We start from the raw sequence: 17,841 nt of genomic DNA, 5'->3' as shown, positions 1-17,841 counted from the left end.
AAGGTGAACTTAGGAGTCAGGGTGAGCTTAAATAACACTGCCTCGCAGTTCATAAATGGCACTTCTTCGAATTTACACAGGAACGATTTCTTATAAATTATGTCAATACCACCACCTGTCTTAAGGCCCCTGTCTTTCCTGACTATGGCATAGTTAAATGGTAAGGCAGTCGCAACATCAGGGCCAGAGCTGTGTGCAACCACGTTTCAGGAGGAAACATGGCGTCTGGTTGCTCACTGGTCAGAAGGTCAAAGATGTCTGCTTTTTGCTTCGGTAGTGAGCGACAATTGATATTAAGGAAGGAGAACTCCTTTTTGACTGAGGTGGCACAGTTAGAAGAGGAGTCTGCTCGTGAAGTAGTCAGTGTGCTGGGCTCTTTGCACAGCGTACTTTGAAAGGAGAAGCAAAAGCATGAACAGTTTGTATTCCTGTATTCAAGGGAGAGTAAAGTGCAATTAGAAGAATGTGTGTTACGGTGTTGCAAGAGCTGCTTGGTAGAGTAACATAGTCTTTGGTCCTCATCTGGAGAGCTTCCGGTTAACCCTGACTTCACCTTCGCCCTCCACACAAGCGGCACCGGCCCAATGGGACAGGGCTTGGGTCTTAGCCGATATGGTGGGTAAGTTGAGGTAAAAGTAGAATTAAAAGTATTTTAACAGTACAAGCAATTTTAAAACAATGTTAAAAGCTGCCAGAAAGTGCAAAGTATTGTGCAAAATGATTAGTGGATCAGGAGTGTCAATTATAAAGTGTGTGTTGTGTAGCACAAAAGGAAAGGCAGCATAGATCCAACCGCTAGCAAGCGGGGGCCAGAACCGGTGGGAGCCAGTTGCGGGGGGCAGCAAAAGGCAGGTTCAGCTTCCAAAGGTGGCAGGCCTTTGAGGCTTCCCCTTCGCAGACCCAGCCCATTCTGGGGGAGGAGACATGACACCTCTGCCAAGAATGGGCTTTTATTCTGGATCCAGAGAGCGGAGGCTTTCTACTCAGGGGTCCGGACACCTGCCTGGTGGGGGCAAATGTCAGGCGACCATTCAGGAAAAACACCAGGTCTGATCTGTTTTCAGGTGGCATCTCTAAGATGCCCTCTTAGTGCATTTTACATTACATCCCACACTGGCATCAGTGTGGGTTTAATTTGCGGAAAGGTTTGCTACCAAACTTCCCAGTTTTTAGTAAAGCCCTCATGGTCACGTGGAGTTCATAATAACCAACTACCAGACCATATACTCTTTGGCTCTACTACACTTACAGGGGCAGATTTACAAGCTCCTTGCGCCACTTTTGCGTCACTTTTCCTATGTTAAAAATTACGCAAAAATGGGGCAAGGGCCTTGTAAATAAGCCCCACAGTGTCTAAGAATTGACTTAGACACTGTAGCGGCACAGGGCTCATGCCGCTGTTCTCTCAACTGAGGGCTAGTGCACCCTGCTGGGGGGGTGACCTACCTAGGCTTCAGGCAGTGGGTTGCAGGCATGGCACGCAGCGATGTATGCCATTTCGACATTTCACTGTTCTCTGCACCAAAGCAGGCAGTCTGCCCTGTTGTGTGGGAGTGTTAAGGTAAAGGGCCCCTAAGGGTGGAACAGTAAGTGCTGCAACCCTTAGAGACCTTCCTTGATAACAGTGCCCTTGGTACCCATGGTACCTTTAACAAGGATCTTAACTATGGCCAGGGATGTGCCAATTGGGTGTACACATGTACAGCTTTGGGAAAGAGAACACTGGCCTTGGAAACCTGGTTGGCAGGGCCCCAGGGCACATCAAGTCAGGTTGTATCAGATGTCATGCAAAAAGTGGGGGTAACCATTTAAAAAGGGCACTTTCCTGCACAACTCCACAAATGAAAGAGGAGACTGACATTTGAAGGAAGTGGCCTGATTTGGGTCACTCGGGTCATTCACAACCACCCCTCTGCCTTCTATGAAATAAAGAGTCGGTCAGACAGTAGAGAATACAAACCAATAACAGTTTATTCAATGTACGCTCAGAGAGGAGCCCTGTCTGCCTATCTGCCTAGTCGCTAAGAGTGCTGCAGAGAGAGTCTGATTTCAGCAAGCATAACAATCCATGCACATTTCAGAATCAATGAAAAGACACCACCATGGAATTTACCAGAAAAACGCAGCTGGACAGCAAATTACAAAGGAGTACATTTCAGTTCTGAAGCCGGGCACACATTATCTACCAGTCAAGGTCATTCCTGCCTGTGCCAGCCACTAGACAAGTGGGAGAAGGCTTACATCTAAAGGAAAAGGAAGCACTAATAAGAATAGGGCATTCAAGTGAGCCGGAAGTAAGATGGCCGCACCTTAGTGCAGCTCTGTTGGTCGGGGCAATAATCCTTCATTCATCCTGTGACTTCCCTGCCATCCAGTACTGTCGGTGGCCATATCGGAATCAGCATATCCGGGGCGACAGATTGTGGTGCTTTTGCTATTCAGGGACGGCGAGATTGGCAAGATAGCCGCCTGCTAGGGAGCGGCCTGTATGCCATGCTGCCCTTGTTCTGAGGGCCCGGAGTGAAGCTCGGCGGGAGCTGTGGCTGTGACTCACTGCGGGAGTGAGTGGTGGCGATGCCGGTGGATGGCCTGGCATTCAGAGCTGCTTTGCGAGGTGGCAGCTTCTGGCTGACGGTGTATGGCTGCGGGGAGGTGGTTGCTGCCACTCCGGCGCTGATCACTGGCGGAGCGGTGTGGACGGGGGCCACGACGCGACTGGAGAGGACGTGCCGGCTGGTGTGGGCTGCGCGCTTGAGCTGCACACGCTGACCCGGTCTGTGTGAGGAGCCTCTTGGCCTGCATCGGGGTCTTGTGTGCGGTGGAAATTTCTCCAGCCTGCCCTCATGCCTCCATTTTGATTATGCGGCTGCCGCCTGGGTTGGACCACGCTGCCGATGAGTGAGGCACCGTCGCTGGCGGTGAAGTGTGGGTCGGAGGCACCCCATCGCTGTGAAGGCCGCCGACAGGAGGTGAGGAGATTCGGTTAAAGAGCTCGGTGGTGGCGGTGGTGACAGCGGTGTGAACAGTGCTGTTCTGGATCTAATTGCCCGAGTGGTGAAGTGGAGTTAGGCCACAAAGCGAGTGGGATGGGGGCTGCAGCAGTGGTTGCAGCCTCAGGGACAGTGTGCTGGTGCTGCGGGGAGCGGGAGCAGATGTTACAGCACAATGGGACAGTTACATCGTATTCCGATCCTCTTGATCAAGCGGAACTGTTGTTAATATTATCTGGTGCCCCTGCGTGATTTGCCACCATTTTGGGCCTACCTCTATTGGAACATATGTGGTGACTTTCTTATTATACTGATGGTGGAGTGAAGCTGTGCTCTGGTGTTATTGCTTACAATTGGATATCACAGTCTGTTGGAGCTATCTGGAAGCTGCTGGGAGTGTGTGGGGCCCTTCCTTTCCGCATTGCCATTTCGGAACAAGGTGGGCCTGGGTAGGCAGTGCCTTCTTTTAGACATCGCAACGCTGTGTGATACGCTGCCTGTGGCTGGTCGCTGCCTGTGGTGTGGAGCCTGGGCCCTTGGCGCTTGGTGTCTGCGCTGTGCTTTGCCACCTCTTTACAGCTGTTGGGGCCTTTCTGACGCTGTCCATTTGCTGTGCCTGGCTGTTGGCCCTCCCGGTAGCGCTGCTGTCGCCTTAGGCCTGTATGTCATTAACGCTGCGGCTGGTGCATTACTGGTGGGGCATTGCATCTTTCCAAAGTGCTTTGGATCGTGCCACGTGGTGGTGCAGTCTTCGCTGAGGTACGGGGTGCGGTATCTGGCGCCCTATAGCTGTGGTACTGCTGCCTCTACTACTAGGTGTCTAGCTGATTTGGGTGAGATGGACCACCAGCTGCAATCGAAATTGTCGTTTGAGTCCAAGTCCACCACTCCTGCAGTGTCTGTTATGGCTGGATTTTCTGAGTAGGTGGGATCAGCCCCCAGGGGCCCCTCCAACCCAGCCAGAACGTACTCACCTTCCCTCCTCAGGACCACCTATCCAGGCACCTGGTACCTACCTGAGGATGGGGAACTCGCAATATACAAGCTCATATTATTAAAAACACCACTAAATCTATAGGGATACTAAGAATACTCACTGATTACTAGGGATATCCATACCCTACACCACACTTATTCACATCAGTTGGTCTCGCGGCCACCCTGACCCAGACCGTTCTACCCTAGGGCAGATATGACACACAATCCGGTGCGTCTACACATGGGCCTGCAGAACCCAATGCTCCCTTTTCCAAACTGTTCGCAATCCTGCTAAACTACACACTAGTTCGACCTCCTAGTGTTCTCACTTATTCAAGCCACAATCCAGTGGGTATAAGCGTTGGTCTCCCACCCAACGTTCTCACTAACGCCGCATATCAACGACGACCACATTCCTATGAACACCTATACATATATATATATATATATTGGGAAGTCTCTTCACTAAGGGTCTGCTACTACAATATTAGGAGTTAGCCAATTAATATCGTGTGTTCCCTATTCTCGGCATCATAGGTCCACTCACTCCCTATTTATGTGATCACCACTTACCTGATTGGGATTACTCATCCATTCACGTACCTAGTAACTACCTAGGAGCTTTGTTCACCTGGATTGAACAAGAATACAAGGGGACACGTGCCAGTTTTCTACAAACTGGGGGTTGTTTTATTACAACAATATAAACATTTACACAGATCTGACAAAGACTATAGGTAGAACACACCGCTGAAAGAGAAAAGATTAAACATAAAGTGTAAGTGTAACTAATGTGATGAAAACAATATCACCTGATTAGTGTGAAGTCTTGTTCTAGCTGTCATCTGGGTTCCTCTCTCGTCTGTGCCTTGGCTCATCTCAGACTCCCTCTCTCTCCTGCACTCTTGGGTACACCTCTGCGCTGATCGCTCTGTCTCTGGACTCCTCTCCCCCACACGAACTGTCTCCACCTTCTATCTTCAATCTTAATGGTTCCTGCCGCTCTGATCACCGTTCATTCCACTAGCTTATTCACTCTGTCTCTGCGCCAATGTCCAATTAACTCCATCTGCTCCCATAGGTTAGTCCACGATCTCTCCTCCGTCTCTTCTAAAAGGCATTACTTCAGACTCCAGCTATTCACACCTCCTCCTGATAAGCAACTGCTTCTGACTGCTTCCTTCAGTTCCAGCTCACTATTCAACTCAGCTCTTCTCCAGCTTGAACCCTCTCTCTCTCTGCCAACTCCACTCCACTGCTTTTCACTCCTCCACCTTAACACGACCCTCTGGCTTCGCCACCTTCACTCGACTCCCTCTCTGCTTGACTCTCTGGCTCCGCCTCTGCACTTCACTGATATAGAATGCTGTTTCCTCATGGAAAGTTCCAGCCATCAGCCTGCCGCCCACCAGGTCTCTGCATCACCTCGCATCAAGGACACACACCCAGCCGGCCGGCCTTTTGTTGTGTCTTCTACACAGAGAATAATACAGCCTACCGATAAGGGCTGGCCCAGACCGGTTCTCTCCAAGTGAAAAACAGCCTTAACTATAAACTTTGCCTTTGCCCTGAAAAGCCTCTCAGCTTCATCAAGATGGAGTCCCTCTAGCTCTAGGCCTGTAGGCCTGAAAGGGGTGAAATGCTCCTTAGCTCTGTCAGAATACCTACATAAACCATACCAATATGTCTAATAGGCAATAGACAGGTTAAAGTCAAGAATAAAGGCATATTAAGCAGCTATCCTCTTATAGGTCTGGAAAAAAGGGCTTAAAAGGGCCAACACAGGCTAAGAATACCTATACTAGATGCGAGCAAGATTAATGATCTATATCACTGCTAAATAAAGCCAAAAACTCTGCCATAACATTCCACCCTTAGATCCTTATCTTGCGAGCATCAGTAAACAACAACAACCATCTAAACAAACATCAACATAATCTATCCAACATAGGCTAAGAATACCTATCCTAGATGTGAGCAAGATTAAGATCTATATCACTGCTAAATAGAGCCCAAAACTCTGCCATCCACCCTTAGATCCTTATCTTGCGAACATCTTATAAACAATAACATCCAGATAAACAAACATCAACACAATCAACACAATCTATCAACAAATCAAAACCTAAAAAACTCCCTAAAAACAATGACAACTCAAGGAAATTCCACCTGAAACTCAATTGTAGGGAATACAAACCTAAAAACAAATCAAAGCACCCTTGACTTGAATGCCGAAACATATCTGAGATTGGAACTGATAACAACAGAAACTAACCAAAGCATCCTCAAACTAAATGTGCCTCAACTTCTAATGATAACTGGTGAAATCTAGTGATGTAGGGACTTATGTGTTGAATGAAAACAGCAAGGGGCCTAAATGGGGCCTACTTCGGACAACTTAAGGCTAAATGAGGCCTACCTACTATTGTCAACTTAAGAACTAAATGTGTTTCAACTCCTAATGAGAAAAAAACAAAGGGCCTAAATGAGCCCTACGTACTATAGGCAACTTAAGCTAATGATGACTCATGAAACTATTGGTGTAGGGGCTTGTTTGTGGGATGAAAATAACAATGGGCCTAAATGAGGCCTACCTACTGACATTTGTCAATTTAAAGTGAAATCTGAGAAGTACTGTTTCAAGGTCTGGGCAACCATTAATACATAATCATACTAAAAGACACACCACCCAGAACAATTCAAAGTTTAAGGTAACCACCCTTTGATCAATCAAGGTGAAAATGTAAGAACAGTAAAAAAAAACAACCCCATTTCTACAAGATAGCTGGTGTAACACCAGGCCAAGAACATCCATTTTACATCATACTGTGGAACACATGTGTGCAGCACCATTCAAAAAAAAAGTCCTTCATTGGCAAAAACTGTTTTGAAGAAAACAGAAAAACTATAATAGGTGACATGTTTTTTGCTTTAAAAGTGGGGCCTGCTTGTCCAAGGGATTATGCATCGAAATACATGTATAATTCTGTCACAAATAAAACATGTTTGTGATTTTTTTTTTTTTTAAAGTGGGGCCTGCTCGTAGTGATGTCAACAAAAAAATGCAGGCCAAGGAATTATGTAACTCAGTCCAAATTCTTCAGTGTAGGCCACCACCCTGCATCCTCGGTATCCGGACACTTCCTCCGATGCGGCCATCCATCACCCTTCGGGTCTGGTCTGGTCTGGTCTGGTCTGGTTCCATCATCCAAAAACAATAAACTAAAATAAAAACATGAAAGTAAAAAGCTTAAACAAGAAAAGAAGTGGAAGGGGGACGGACCCACGCACAACCACAACTCAGCAATCCTAGGAACAAGAGAACAAGTATCATTATTCTTGCAAAATAAAATTTTCCATTTAAAAAGCACCCCGGGTGCCTTTCATTATTGAAAAGAAAATATCCTAATTAATTAAAAACATTCAAAATTTAACTTTTAATAAAATTTAGCAGGGCCTAACATACCCTAATCCTCTCTAAGCCAGCCCCTCCCTTCAGAGCAGGAGCCAGGCTACAGTGTGAAGCTACTTTGGACTACCGCCAAATGATGAGCCTCTCTAAGCCAGCCCCTCCCTTAAATAAACAAGCCATCCGCGGAAGAAAATTGGATTGTAGCCAATCATAACGAACAGGGACGTGATCGAAACCTGCAGAATGAAGGAAAAAACTCGTCTGCACAAACCAGCTGGTCTGCCAAGGTCGACAAACAAATACCTTTGCCTGTTCCCAGGCCTTAATTGTGCTAACCAACGAAAGCTAGCATTTTAAAAAAAAACAATTCTGTTACAGTGTACTGCCAATTAAAAGCTCCAGTTTCTAAAAAGACTTTTGTCTAACTAATTCAGCTAAAGGCAAGACATTTAAAATATGGGCACTTATTTAGAAAGGGGCAACTAACTTTTGCACACAAGATTATACATTCTGCATTTGGGGAAAAAAAACGAATTAACATGGTCCATTGTCAGCTGCTGAAAGAGAAATAATTTGTAAAACAACATAAAATGCAGATACATTTCAACATTGTATTTAATTTAAGGTTTTGCTGACACATTTATAAAAGAATACATTTTAATTTACATTTGGGAAAATAATAATGTTACATTTTAACATTTTTTTTTCAAAGGCACATGGTTGCCTTCCACTAATTAAAAGCACATGTTACCATGCACTGTCGGGCAAGATTGATTATTCTCAACCTGTGATCATTGCAACCAGCACATTCCTATCTAGATGGAAACCCTCAAAGAAATAATTAATGAAAACAGCTCCGTAGCGTGCACTCTAACGGGCCATCTTTTTAACATTTCACTCATTTTAAAAGAACACAGCTCTCTCCGTAATCCGACTTGTTGATTTATAACCACATCAGTTCCAAGGCAAACCCACACAAAAATTCGTAGACGCATTTCAAAAAGAATGTGAAATGAACAAAACCCTTTGCAAAGCACAAGATGTTACCTTCCTGTCAAGAGGTTGACAAAGCACATAGGCAGCCCAAGGAACCAAAAAAAAAGTCAAAATCAAACCATCAAATAATCCTTAAAATAATCCACTGACTTTTATAGTCAGGTCAGATAACCATGCATGTTGACAGCATGTAAAAAATAAAGACTGCCATCTCAACTCAAGATATTAACCCTTTGGCAGCTCAAGCAGAATCATTTCCCAACGACTGCAGATACATGGGAAAATCATGAGCACATTTCTTCACGTTTACAGATGACACGTACACATATTTTCAAAACGTTATCCCCAAGCACCCGAGAGAGATCCAGCTCTCTCCTGCCAAACGTAATGATAACATGCCCTGTCCAAGCCATGACCACATGGCGCTATTCACAAGCCATATTTACAAGACAAACTTTTCACAAACAATATTTCCAAGGCGCAATGCACAAGGAACACAGCAGATCAACATAAGAACATGCACCTCACAAGCCACAATAATATGGCGCTATTCACAAGCCATAATTACAAGGAGCTATATTCAAAGAACTCCACAGATCATATTACAATGAACATATTTCACATTGCACAGCATAAGCAGATGCAGCAAGCAATTTAATGGGCAATTTAAAAGCATTTTTTACACACATTTATACAATTGGACCATCACATAGATGTAACTGGCTTCCTCATGTAATGCCATCCTTCAACTCTGACAGTTTAGACACCAAGATGAAAACCATTCCTTCCACCCTGAATAAGTCAAATGCCATGATGTAATGCACTCTCCTCACGCTGCAACTGTTCAAGCCCATAGGTCTAACAGGCTACATAAACTGCAACATTACGCCAGATGGAACCAGCGTTCAGGGCACTCCCTCAGAACACATGGGAAACAATCTAAGCACATGGCAAGGACACACAGGATTCGTAAGATGACGACTACGCCAAATGTAATGGCTGGATTTTCTGAGTAGGTGGGATCAGCCCCCAGGGGCCCCTCCAACCCAGCCAGAACGTACTCACCTTCCCTCCTCAGGACCACCTATCCAGGCACCTGGTACCTACCTGAGGATGGGGAACTCGCAATATACAAGCTCATATTATTAAAAACACCACTAAATCTATAGGGATACTAAGAATACTCACTGATTACTAGGGATATCCATACCCTACACCACACTTATTCACATCAGTTGGTCTCGCGGCCACCCTGACCCAGACCGTTCTACCCTAGGGCAGATATGACACACAATCCGGTGCGTCTACACATGGGCCTGCAGAACCCAATGCTCCCTTTTCCAAACTGTTCGCAATCCTGCGAAACTACACACTAGTTCGACCTCCTAGTGTTCTCACTTATTCAAGCCACAATCCAGTGGGTATAAGCGTTGGTCTCCCACCCAACGTTCTCACTAACGCCGCATATCAACGACGACCACATTCCTATGAACACCTATACATATATATATATATATATTGGGAAGTCTCTTCACTAAGGGTCTGCTACTACAATATTAGGAGTTAGCCAATTAATATTGTGTGTTCCCTATTCTCGGCATCATAGGTCCACTCACTCCCTATTTATGTGATCACCACTTACCTGATTGGGATTACTCATCCATTCACGTACCTAGTAACTACCTAGGAGCTTTGTTCACCTGGATTGAACAAGAATACAAGGGGACACGTGCCAGTTTTCTACAAACTGGGGGTTGTTTTATTACAACAATATAAACATTTACACAGATCTGACAAAGACTATAGGTAGAACACACCGCTGAAAGAGAAAAGATTAAACATAAAGTGTAAGTGTAACTAATGTGATGAAAACAATATCACCTGATTAGTGTGAAGTCTTGTTCTAGCTGTCATCTGGGTTCCTCTCTCGTCTGTGCCTTGGCTCATCTCAGACTCCCTCTCTCTCCTGCACTCTTGGGTACACCTCTGCGCTGATCGCTCTGTCTCTGGACTCCTCTCCCCCACACGAACTGTCTCCACCTTCTATCTTCAATCTTAATGGTTCCTGCCGCTCTGATCACCGTTCATTCCACTAGCTTATTCACTCTGTCTCTGCGCCAATGTCCAATTAACTCCATCTGCTCCCATAGGTTAGTCCACGATCTCTCCTCCGTCTCTTCTAAAAGGCATTACTTCAGACTCCAGCTATTCACACCTCCTCCTGATAAGCAACTGCTTCTGACTGCTTCCTTCAGTTCCAGCTCACTATTCAACTCAGCTCTTCTCCAGCTTGAACCCTCTCTCTCTCTGCCAACTCCACTCCACTGCTTTTCACTCCTCCACCTTAACACGACCCTCTGGCTTCGCCACCTTCACTCGACTCCCTCTCTGCTTGACTCTCTGGCTCCGCCTCTGCACTTCACTGATATAGAATGCTGTTTCCTCATGGAAAGTTCCAGCCATCAGCCTGCCGCCCACCAGGTCTCTGCATCACCTCGCATCAAGGACACACACCCAGCCGGCCGGCCTTTTGTTGTGTCTTCTACACAGAGAATAATACAGCCTACCGATAAGGGCTGGCCCAGACCGGTTCTCTCCAAGTGAAAAACAGCCTTAACTATAAACTTTGCCTTTGCCCTGAAAAGCCTCTCAGCTTCATCAAGATGGAGTCCCTCTAGCTCTAGGCCTGTAGGCCTGAAAGGGGTGAAATGCTCCTTAGCTCTGTCAGAATACCTACATAAACCATACCAATATGTCTAATATGTCAAAGCCAATAGGCAATAGACAGGTTAAAGTCAAGAATAAAGGCATATTAAGCAGCTATCCTCTTATAGGTCTGGAAAAAGGGCTTAAAAGGGCCAACACAGGCTAAGAATACCTATACTAGATGCGAGCAAGATTAATGATCTATATCACTGCTAAATAAAGCCAAAAACTCTGCCATAACAGTGTCGGACACTGAAAAAGAAATGGAGGCTGGCAGCTGTAGCAAATTGGAGGGCATGATTTTAGCCATGCAGCAAAGTCTGCACACGATAGATGGAAAAATAAACAATTTGAATCTCCGCATCAACACTATGCCCTCCAAGCTAAATAAGCATGGTGCCTGCTTGACGGAAGCTGAACAACGCATTTCTACTGCGGAGGATAGAGTTGAGGTGGTCACCAACTCCTGTGCGCAAATGGACAAGAATGAGGACTTGGAGGCCAGATCGCGCCGGAACAATTTGCGCATTATGGGAGTGGTGAAAACAACCAATGTGGGGAAAATTTAGCTATATGTGGAAGAAATGCTTAAATCTATGCTGGGAGCGGAGCACTTTTCCTCGCTTATGGTGGTAGAAAGGGCACATCGATCGTTGGCGCCACGCCCTGTCCCTAGAGCTCCTCCTAGGCCAATCATCGCCCTGCTCCTCAATTATAGGGACAGACATACGGCTTTTTGACTGGCACGGGAGATGGGCAAGACCATGTACCAAGGGATGGAACTTGCATTGTATCAGCTTTTACTACTGCGGTGCAGCAGGCCAGGAAGAAGTTCCAGCCGGTCAAGAAGAGACTGCAAGCGTTACAAATTCAGTACGCAATGGTCTATCTAGCGAAATTATGGCTCCAACCATGGCAGCAAACCAAGGATCTTCACCACACCTAAAGATGCCCTGTAGTTTGACAAACAACTGGAATGTAAGGACAAGGCCATAGACCCAGAGGCAGTGTCTGATGCTGAAGACTGATGAGTTTATAGGATATGCTGTTATATATCTTGTGTTTTGACATATGATTCCTTGACATTGTTGTAATATGTGTACTAACAAATTTATTTTTTCCTCTAGCAGGGTGTCAGTGCTCTATATTGTAGGGTTCAATGCCCATTGTGTCAGGACATGTTGGAGATGTCTTACAAGGGCGCATTGCTGCCGCCTTGGATTGACTGTTACCTGATCATTTTTTGTTGGACCGACTCCTTCGGGCGGGGATGTTGCACTGCATCCATGTGTACTCATTCTGTCCAGTTTTCACTTTTTCATGGAGGGGTGCCATAGTATAGGTTGTTGAATATTGTACTCAGCATGGTTTGGGAGGGCGTCCTCTTCTGTATGGTCTTTGATATGCAGGTGCGGAATCATGCTTTTAGATGGGTGTGTGGGGGTATGTCATAAGAGAGTAGCCCCAACCTCCCCTCTTTTTCTTGAGGGGATGAATGGGCCGCTGGTGTCCCTCCTGAAGGGAAGTACCCCAAGATGATTTGTGTTGAGGGAGGGATTGGTGAGCGCCCCGGTGGCTCAAGGTGGGTGGGACTGTTCTGGGTTCTGTGATTCTGGTTACATGGTTGGGGTCTTTTTGGCATATATGGAGCTGTGGGGGGTATGTGGGGTTATGGGGATGAACTTGGAATGGTTCTGGTGCTAGGGTGGGAGGGAGGGATTAGTTGTAGGGTTTTTTTAAGTGCAGCTGCGACGCTTGGATTGTTAATGTGCTGTCTCATATAAGAAGGAACCTCTAAACTGACCTATCACATTTTTCACATGGATATCAAATCTCTATTTTTCATAGATGATGCACACATATCAAATTACCAACAAGTAAATGGTTTTCATTCTTTTTATTATTCTTCAAAGTAATTTCTTATTATTTCATTCAGAACAAATGTTTTGGTTTTTTTTAAACTCATTTTTGTCACAAGAAGAAATACATCATTTGACACATTTATTATACACAAAAGATCAGAACACCCCCAATAGACCATTTAAAAAAAAATTCTTAAACATTATTCATAATGTCCATTCATTCTAAACTAGCTCACCATCCATTCTTCTCATGCATACACACTCTCATAGTGTGTAAAAACTACTAAAAAGAGGGAAAAGAACAAACAAAACATCAGAGAAACAAGGACCCTATATAACACTGTTAATTGTTATTTGCATGGCATGGGTCCCATATATTGTTTTCTGGTTTAATCCTGATTTCTAAAGGTCCTCCTTGGTAAGGTTCTCAAATGTATGTGACCTACATACGTTTCGGTGAACAACAATTTATACCACCTTCATCAGGGCCGACATATACAATTAGATATTGTTAGATCTGACATCTTGGCGTGAGTCTCCCTTCCACTTTTTGCTGATGTGCCTCAGATGTTTTGCTGGTATTCGATGCTCAGGGCATTGCGCCATGGCCAATCCGTGCCGCAGTGCAAGTGCTCCCAATGTAAAGTGTATACGTGTAATTGATTTCCATGATTGGATTATTGGATTCAGTCCCCAGTAAAGTGCACCAGGAGTGCCAGGGCTTGTAAATATCGATACGGCTCATGGGCCTGCAGCGCGGTTTGCGCCACCCACAGAAGCCGCCTTGTAAAATGTGTCTAAGGTCTGCCATTGCAGAACCTGCGTGCAGTCTCGTACTGTCATGCCGGCTGGGTACGTGCACCCACTTACCAGCCTCTGACCCTTCCCTTTACTTCATATCAGTCACCTCTTTGGTAGGCCTACGGGCAGGGTGCATTGTAAGCATAAGGTAGGACAAGCCCTGATGTGCGTGGCATGTCCTAATAGTGAATTACAGCCATTCTTGTTCTTCACTATTGCAAGGCTACCTGTTCTCGTAGGCCAGAATGGGCTGCTGGATTATTACACTCTATAATCCCAGTAGACTCAGGGAACATGGTAGGAAGTCAAGTTTAGTATGCCTGAACTCAGAATAATAAAATACTTCTTTTAGTAAAGTTTATTTTAATATCCTGTGTTTGCAAATGCTACTTTTAGAAAGTTAGCATTTGCTTGCCTAACCATCTCGGCCCACCTCTGCTCTTATGTGTATTTGCTGTCTGGGTTGTGTGAGTGACAGGGCTGGAAGAAGACAGGTGGTGAATAGAAAGATTACACCAGGATGGGTGGGGGGAGTACCCCTTGACTCTGAATAGGCCTGTGCTCTGCCACCTCAATGCCGGCTCCGCCCCTAGGGAGGGGCTGACGACTCTGCCCTACACCTTGTAAGAAGAGAGGGGAAGACCATCAACAGAGTACTCCTGGACTGTACTTGTCTTCACAATGCTGGCTCCACTTCCTGCGGAGCGTCTGCGGGGCCTGCCCTGCTCACTGAAAGGAAAACCCAGACTTCGCAAAACAAAGTACTCAAGAGCTGCGATGGACTATGCAAAGGCCCTCCTGGCCGGGAAAGACGAAAGAAAAGGTGTATGAAAAGAGGAACTCCGCTCCAACCAAATCAGATCCTGTTTTGACCACGACAAACCTCTGCCTGACTAGAAGGACCAAGAGAAGCTGAGGAAAGGAAACCTGCAGTGGTGCCTATCTGAGAACGGAGAGGAATAGACCAGAGAGGACTTTGAAGACTTGTGCCTGAAACGATCTCCAAGGGCTTGATCTCAAGCTTGCCCCTGACCTGAACCCCAGGACCATTGGGTTCAATTCTGCCTGTGCCCGTCTGCTGTTGGGCCCTTAAGTTCTTATTCCCTCGCCGGAGTTGTGACTCGGGTGCCTTCGCCCTCCTAATGTCGTGACAGCTCTGAGCCTGGTCGCGCCGCCGCAGAGAGTCCCGCTCAAGCTTGAGTCGCTCTCCGCCTCAGTGCCGGGCCGCCCAATCTCCTGACACCTAGCCTGCTACGGAGCGCATTGCGCGCCTCTCATTTTTTCCCGCCGGAATCTGTACGGAGTGCATCTGATAGCCTCGGACGGTCTGTACGTCAAAACGTACCCGACTGTAGTGTTCCCACTACAAGGATGCACAGACACCAACTACTATATCATCAGCTCTTTATTAGTGCGTCTTTCCCATTCCCCGTCCCTACTCTAACTGCCCCTTCCTGTCCTGTCCCCACCTCTTCCCCTCTGCCCACCTAGCTCCGCCCACCCCAACTACTGGACTGTCAACACCATTACATCTCCCCCTTTCTTAACAAAACAACAGTGAATACTGGAAGTTAGTCCATTTCTTCAATTAGTCTCTTTGGAGGCTGCACGTGGCGTCTGGGTCGAGCCGGTGTGGACACAATGTTCTCTACTACTGGTTCCCGCGCCGTTGAGGGTGCAGACTCAAGCTCGCTGGACTCCGGTTTGTCATGATCCTCCGGTGTAGAAACTGTGGGTGGGTACTCATGCTTTCCAGGAGAGCATTTCTTGAAGTGTGATGCATTGCGGGTGACCCGCCGAGTTTCTGATTCGGCGGTCACCATGGTGCCCTTTTGTTGCACGATTGTGAGGAGCTCATCCTTGAAGCGACAGTCAGTCTTTTGGCGTTGTTCCTGCTTGACGAACACTGTGTCACCTTCTTTGAGGGATGGTGACCTCGCCCTTCTCTTGTGGTCTGCATATTCTTTCATCCTTTCTTTGCGATGCTGGTCCGTTGCAGCCATATCTCTGAGTTGTTGGTCCGAGAGGGGTTTCTTCAGGGCTCCTTCCCATGTTGGGATTCGATTTCTCACTGTCCTCCCCAGCATGAGGGTGGCTGGGCATTGCCCTGTTGTGGAGTGAGGGGTGGTTCTGTAGGCACAGAGGACTTCGTTCAGGGCCGACTGTAGGTCTTTCTTCTCGGCCGTGGCCTGTTGGAAGGTTCTCTTGATGGTGGACATGAACCTCTCAACGGTGCCGTTGGCTTGTGGCCAGAGTGGTGTGACCTTGCGGTGCTGGAAGTCCATTTGTTTCGCAAAGTCACTGAACTCATGCCCGTTAAAGGGGGGCCCATTATCCGTTTTGATGACTCTGGGGACACCCCAGGTCACAAAGACGTCTTCAAGTACCTTGAGGGTACAGGTGGCACTAGTGGATGAGACGAACTGGACTACTGGAAATCTGGAGTACTCATCCATGATGACGATCACGTATTTCCCTGATTGTAAGGGCCCATAAAAGTCCATGGCAACCTCCTGCCACACCCCATCGGGTAATGGGGTCATCTGCAGTGGTGCAGGCGGGTTGTTGTGGCTGGTCAGTTGGCAAGGGTGACAGTCTTTCAAAGTGTCCTCGACCATCTGGTCTAGAGCTGGAAACCACACACGCTCTCTTAGTGCTCTCTTGGTGGATACAACCCCTCGATGACCCTCGTGCGCTAGGTTAACTACTCCTTGTCTCAGAGCGGCTGGAATGACTATTCTGTGGTCTCTCAGGAGGAGGCCGTCTTCAGTCACTGAGAGCTCATCAGAGACGTGTCGGAAGGCCTGGAGTTCTTTCTTGATTTCGGGATCTTCTTCATCTTCCTGCGGGTGATACCTCCACCTGTTGGTCTGTATGCGCTTCAATACGATCTGTAGGGTTGGGTCTTGGTTGGTTGCTTCCTTGATGGCGGGCATGGGTATGGCTGGTGGGCGAGCATGGCTGGTCACAAAATGGATGTATTCTTCCGCGATAGAAGACGCTGCCTCTGCGGATTCCCGGGGGTGACGGGACATGTAATCAGCTGGGTTCTCCCCCTTCCCCGGTTTGTGGACAATTGTGAAGGTGTACTCCTGCAGACGGAGACTCCATCGCTCGATCCTGGGGGGCATCTTGCTCTTGGGATTACCATAGATTGTGACAAGCGCCTGGTGGTCGGTGATGAGCGTGAAGTGCTTCCCGTATATGAAGATGTGGAAGTGCTCGCACGCCCACACAACCGCCAGGCTCTCCTTTTCTGGCTGGGAATACTTTCTTTCTGGATCGGTGAGGCTCCGACTGGCGTATGCGATGATTCTTCGCTGTTCCGAGTCGCCGTCGTATTGAGCCAGGATGGCTCCCAGGCCCACTGGACTGGCGTCTACAGTGATCTCAGTTTTTCTCCTGGGATTGAAGTATGACAGGCAATCGGACGATTCCACGGCGCGTTTGATGTCTCTGAAAGCGCTCTCGCACTCCGGGGTCCAATTGAACGGCTGGCCAGTCTTTGTGAGGAGCCTCAGTGGATGGCTCACCGTGGCATAGTCGCATATGTAACGAGCGCAGTAACTTGCCATCCCTAGAAAAGAGCGCAGATCGTTCACATCGGCAGGACTCTTGGTGTTGTTGAGAACGGCAACTTTGTCGGGGTCCGGTTTCATGCCATTGGATGAGAAGATGTGACCGAAGAATTTCAGGGTTGACTGATGAAATTCACATTTACTTTTGTTTAGAGTCAAGTTAGCGTTCATGAGGGCATGGCAGACACGGTCATGGGCGATGTCGTGCTCCCGTAGATCCGCGCCGTACACTAAGATGCCGTCACTGTAGTTGAGGGAGTTCGGTATGTGATCGATGATCAGACGAATCGCCTCCTGGAAAATCTCAGCAGCTGAGGACACGCCAAAGCTGAGCCGTTTGTAGCGGAAGAGGCCAAGGTGCGTGGCAAAGGTGGTGATGGAGCGAGAGCTGTCATCCAATTCGAGCTGGTGGTAGCCCTTGTTAAGGTCCAATTTGGAAAAGACTGTTGCCCCATTGAGTGCCGTAATCATGTCGCTCAAGTGTGGACCGGGATGCCTCTCCCTTTCGATAGCTGTGT

This window comes from Lissotriton vulgaris, chromosome 8 (assembly GCF_964263255.1).
Source record: "Lissotriton vulgaris chromosome 8, aLisVul1.2, whole genome shotgun sequence".
NCBI lineage: Eukaryota > Metazoa > Chordata > Amphibia > Caudata > Salamandridae > Lissotriton > Lissotriton vulgaris.
This window is presented reverse-complemented; position numbering follows the sequence as displayed.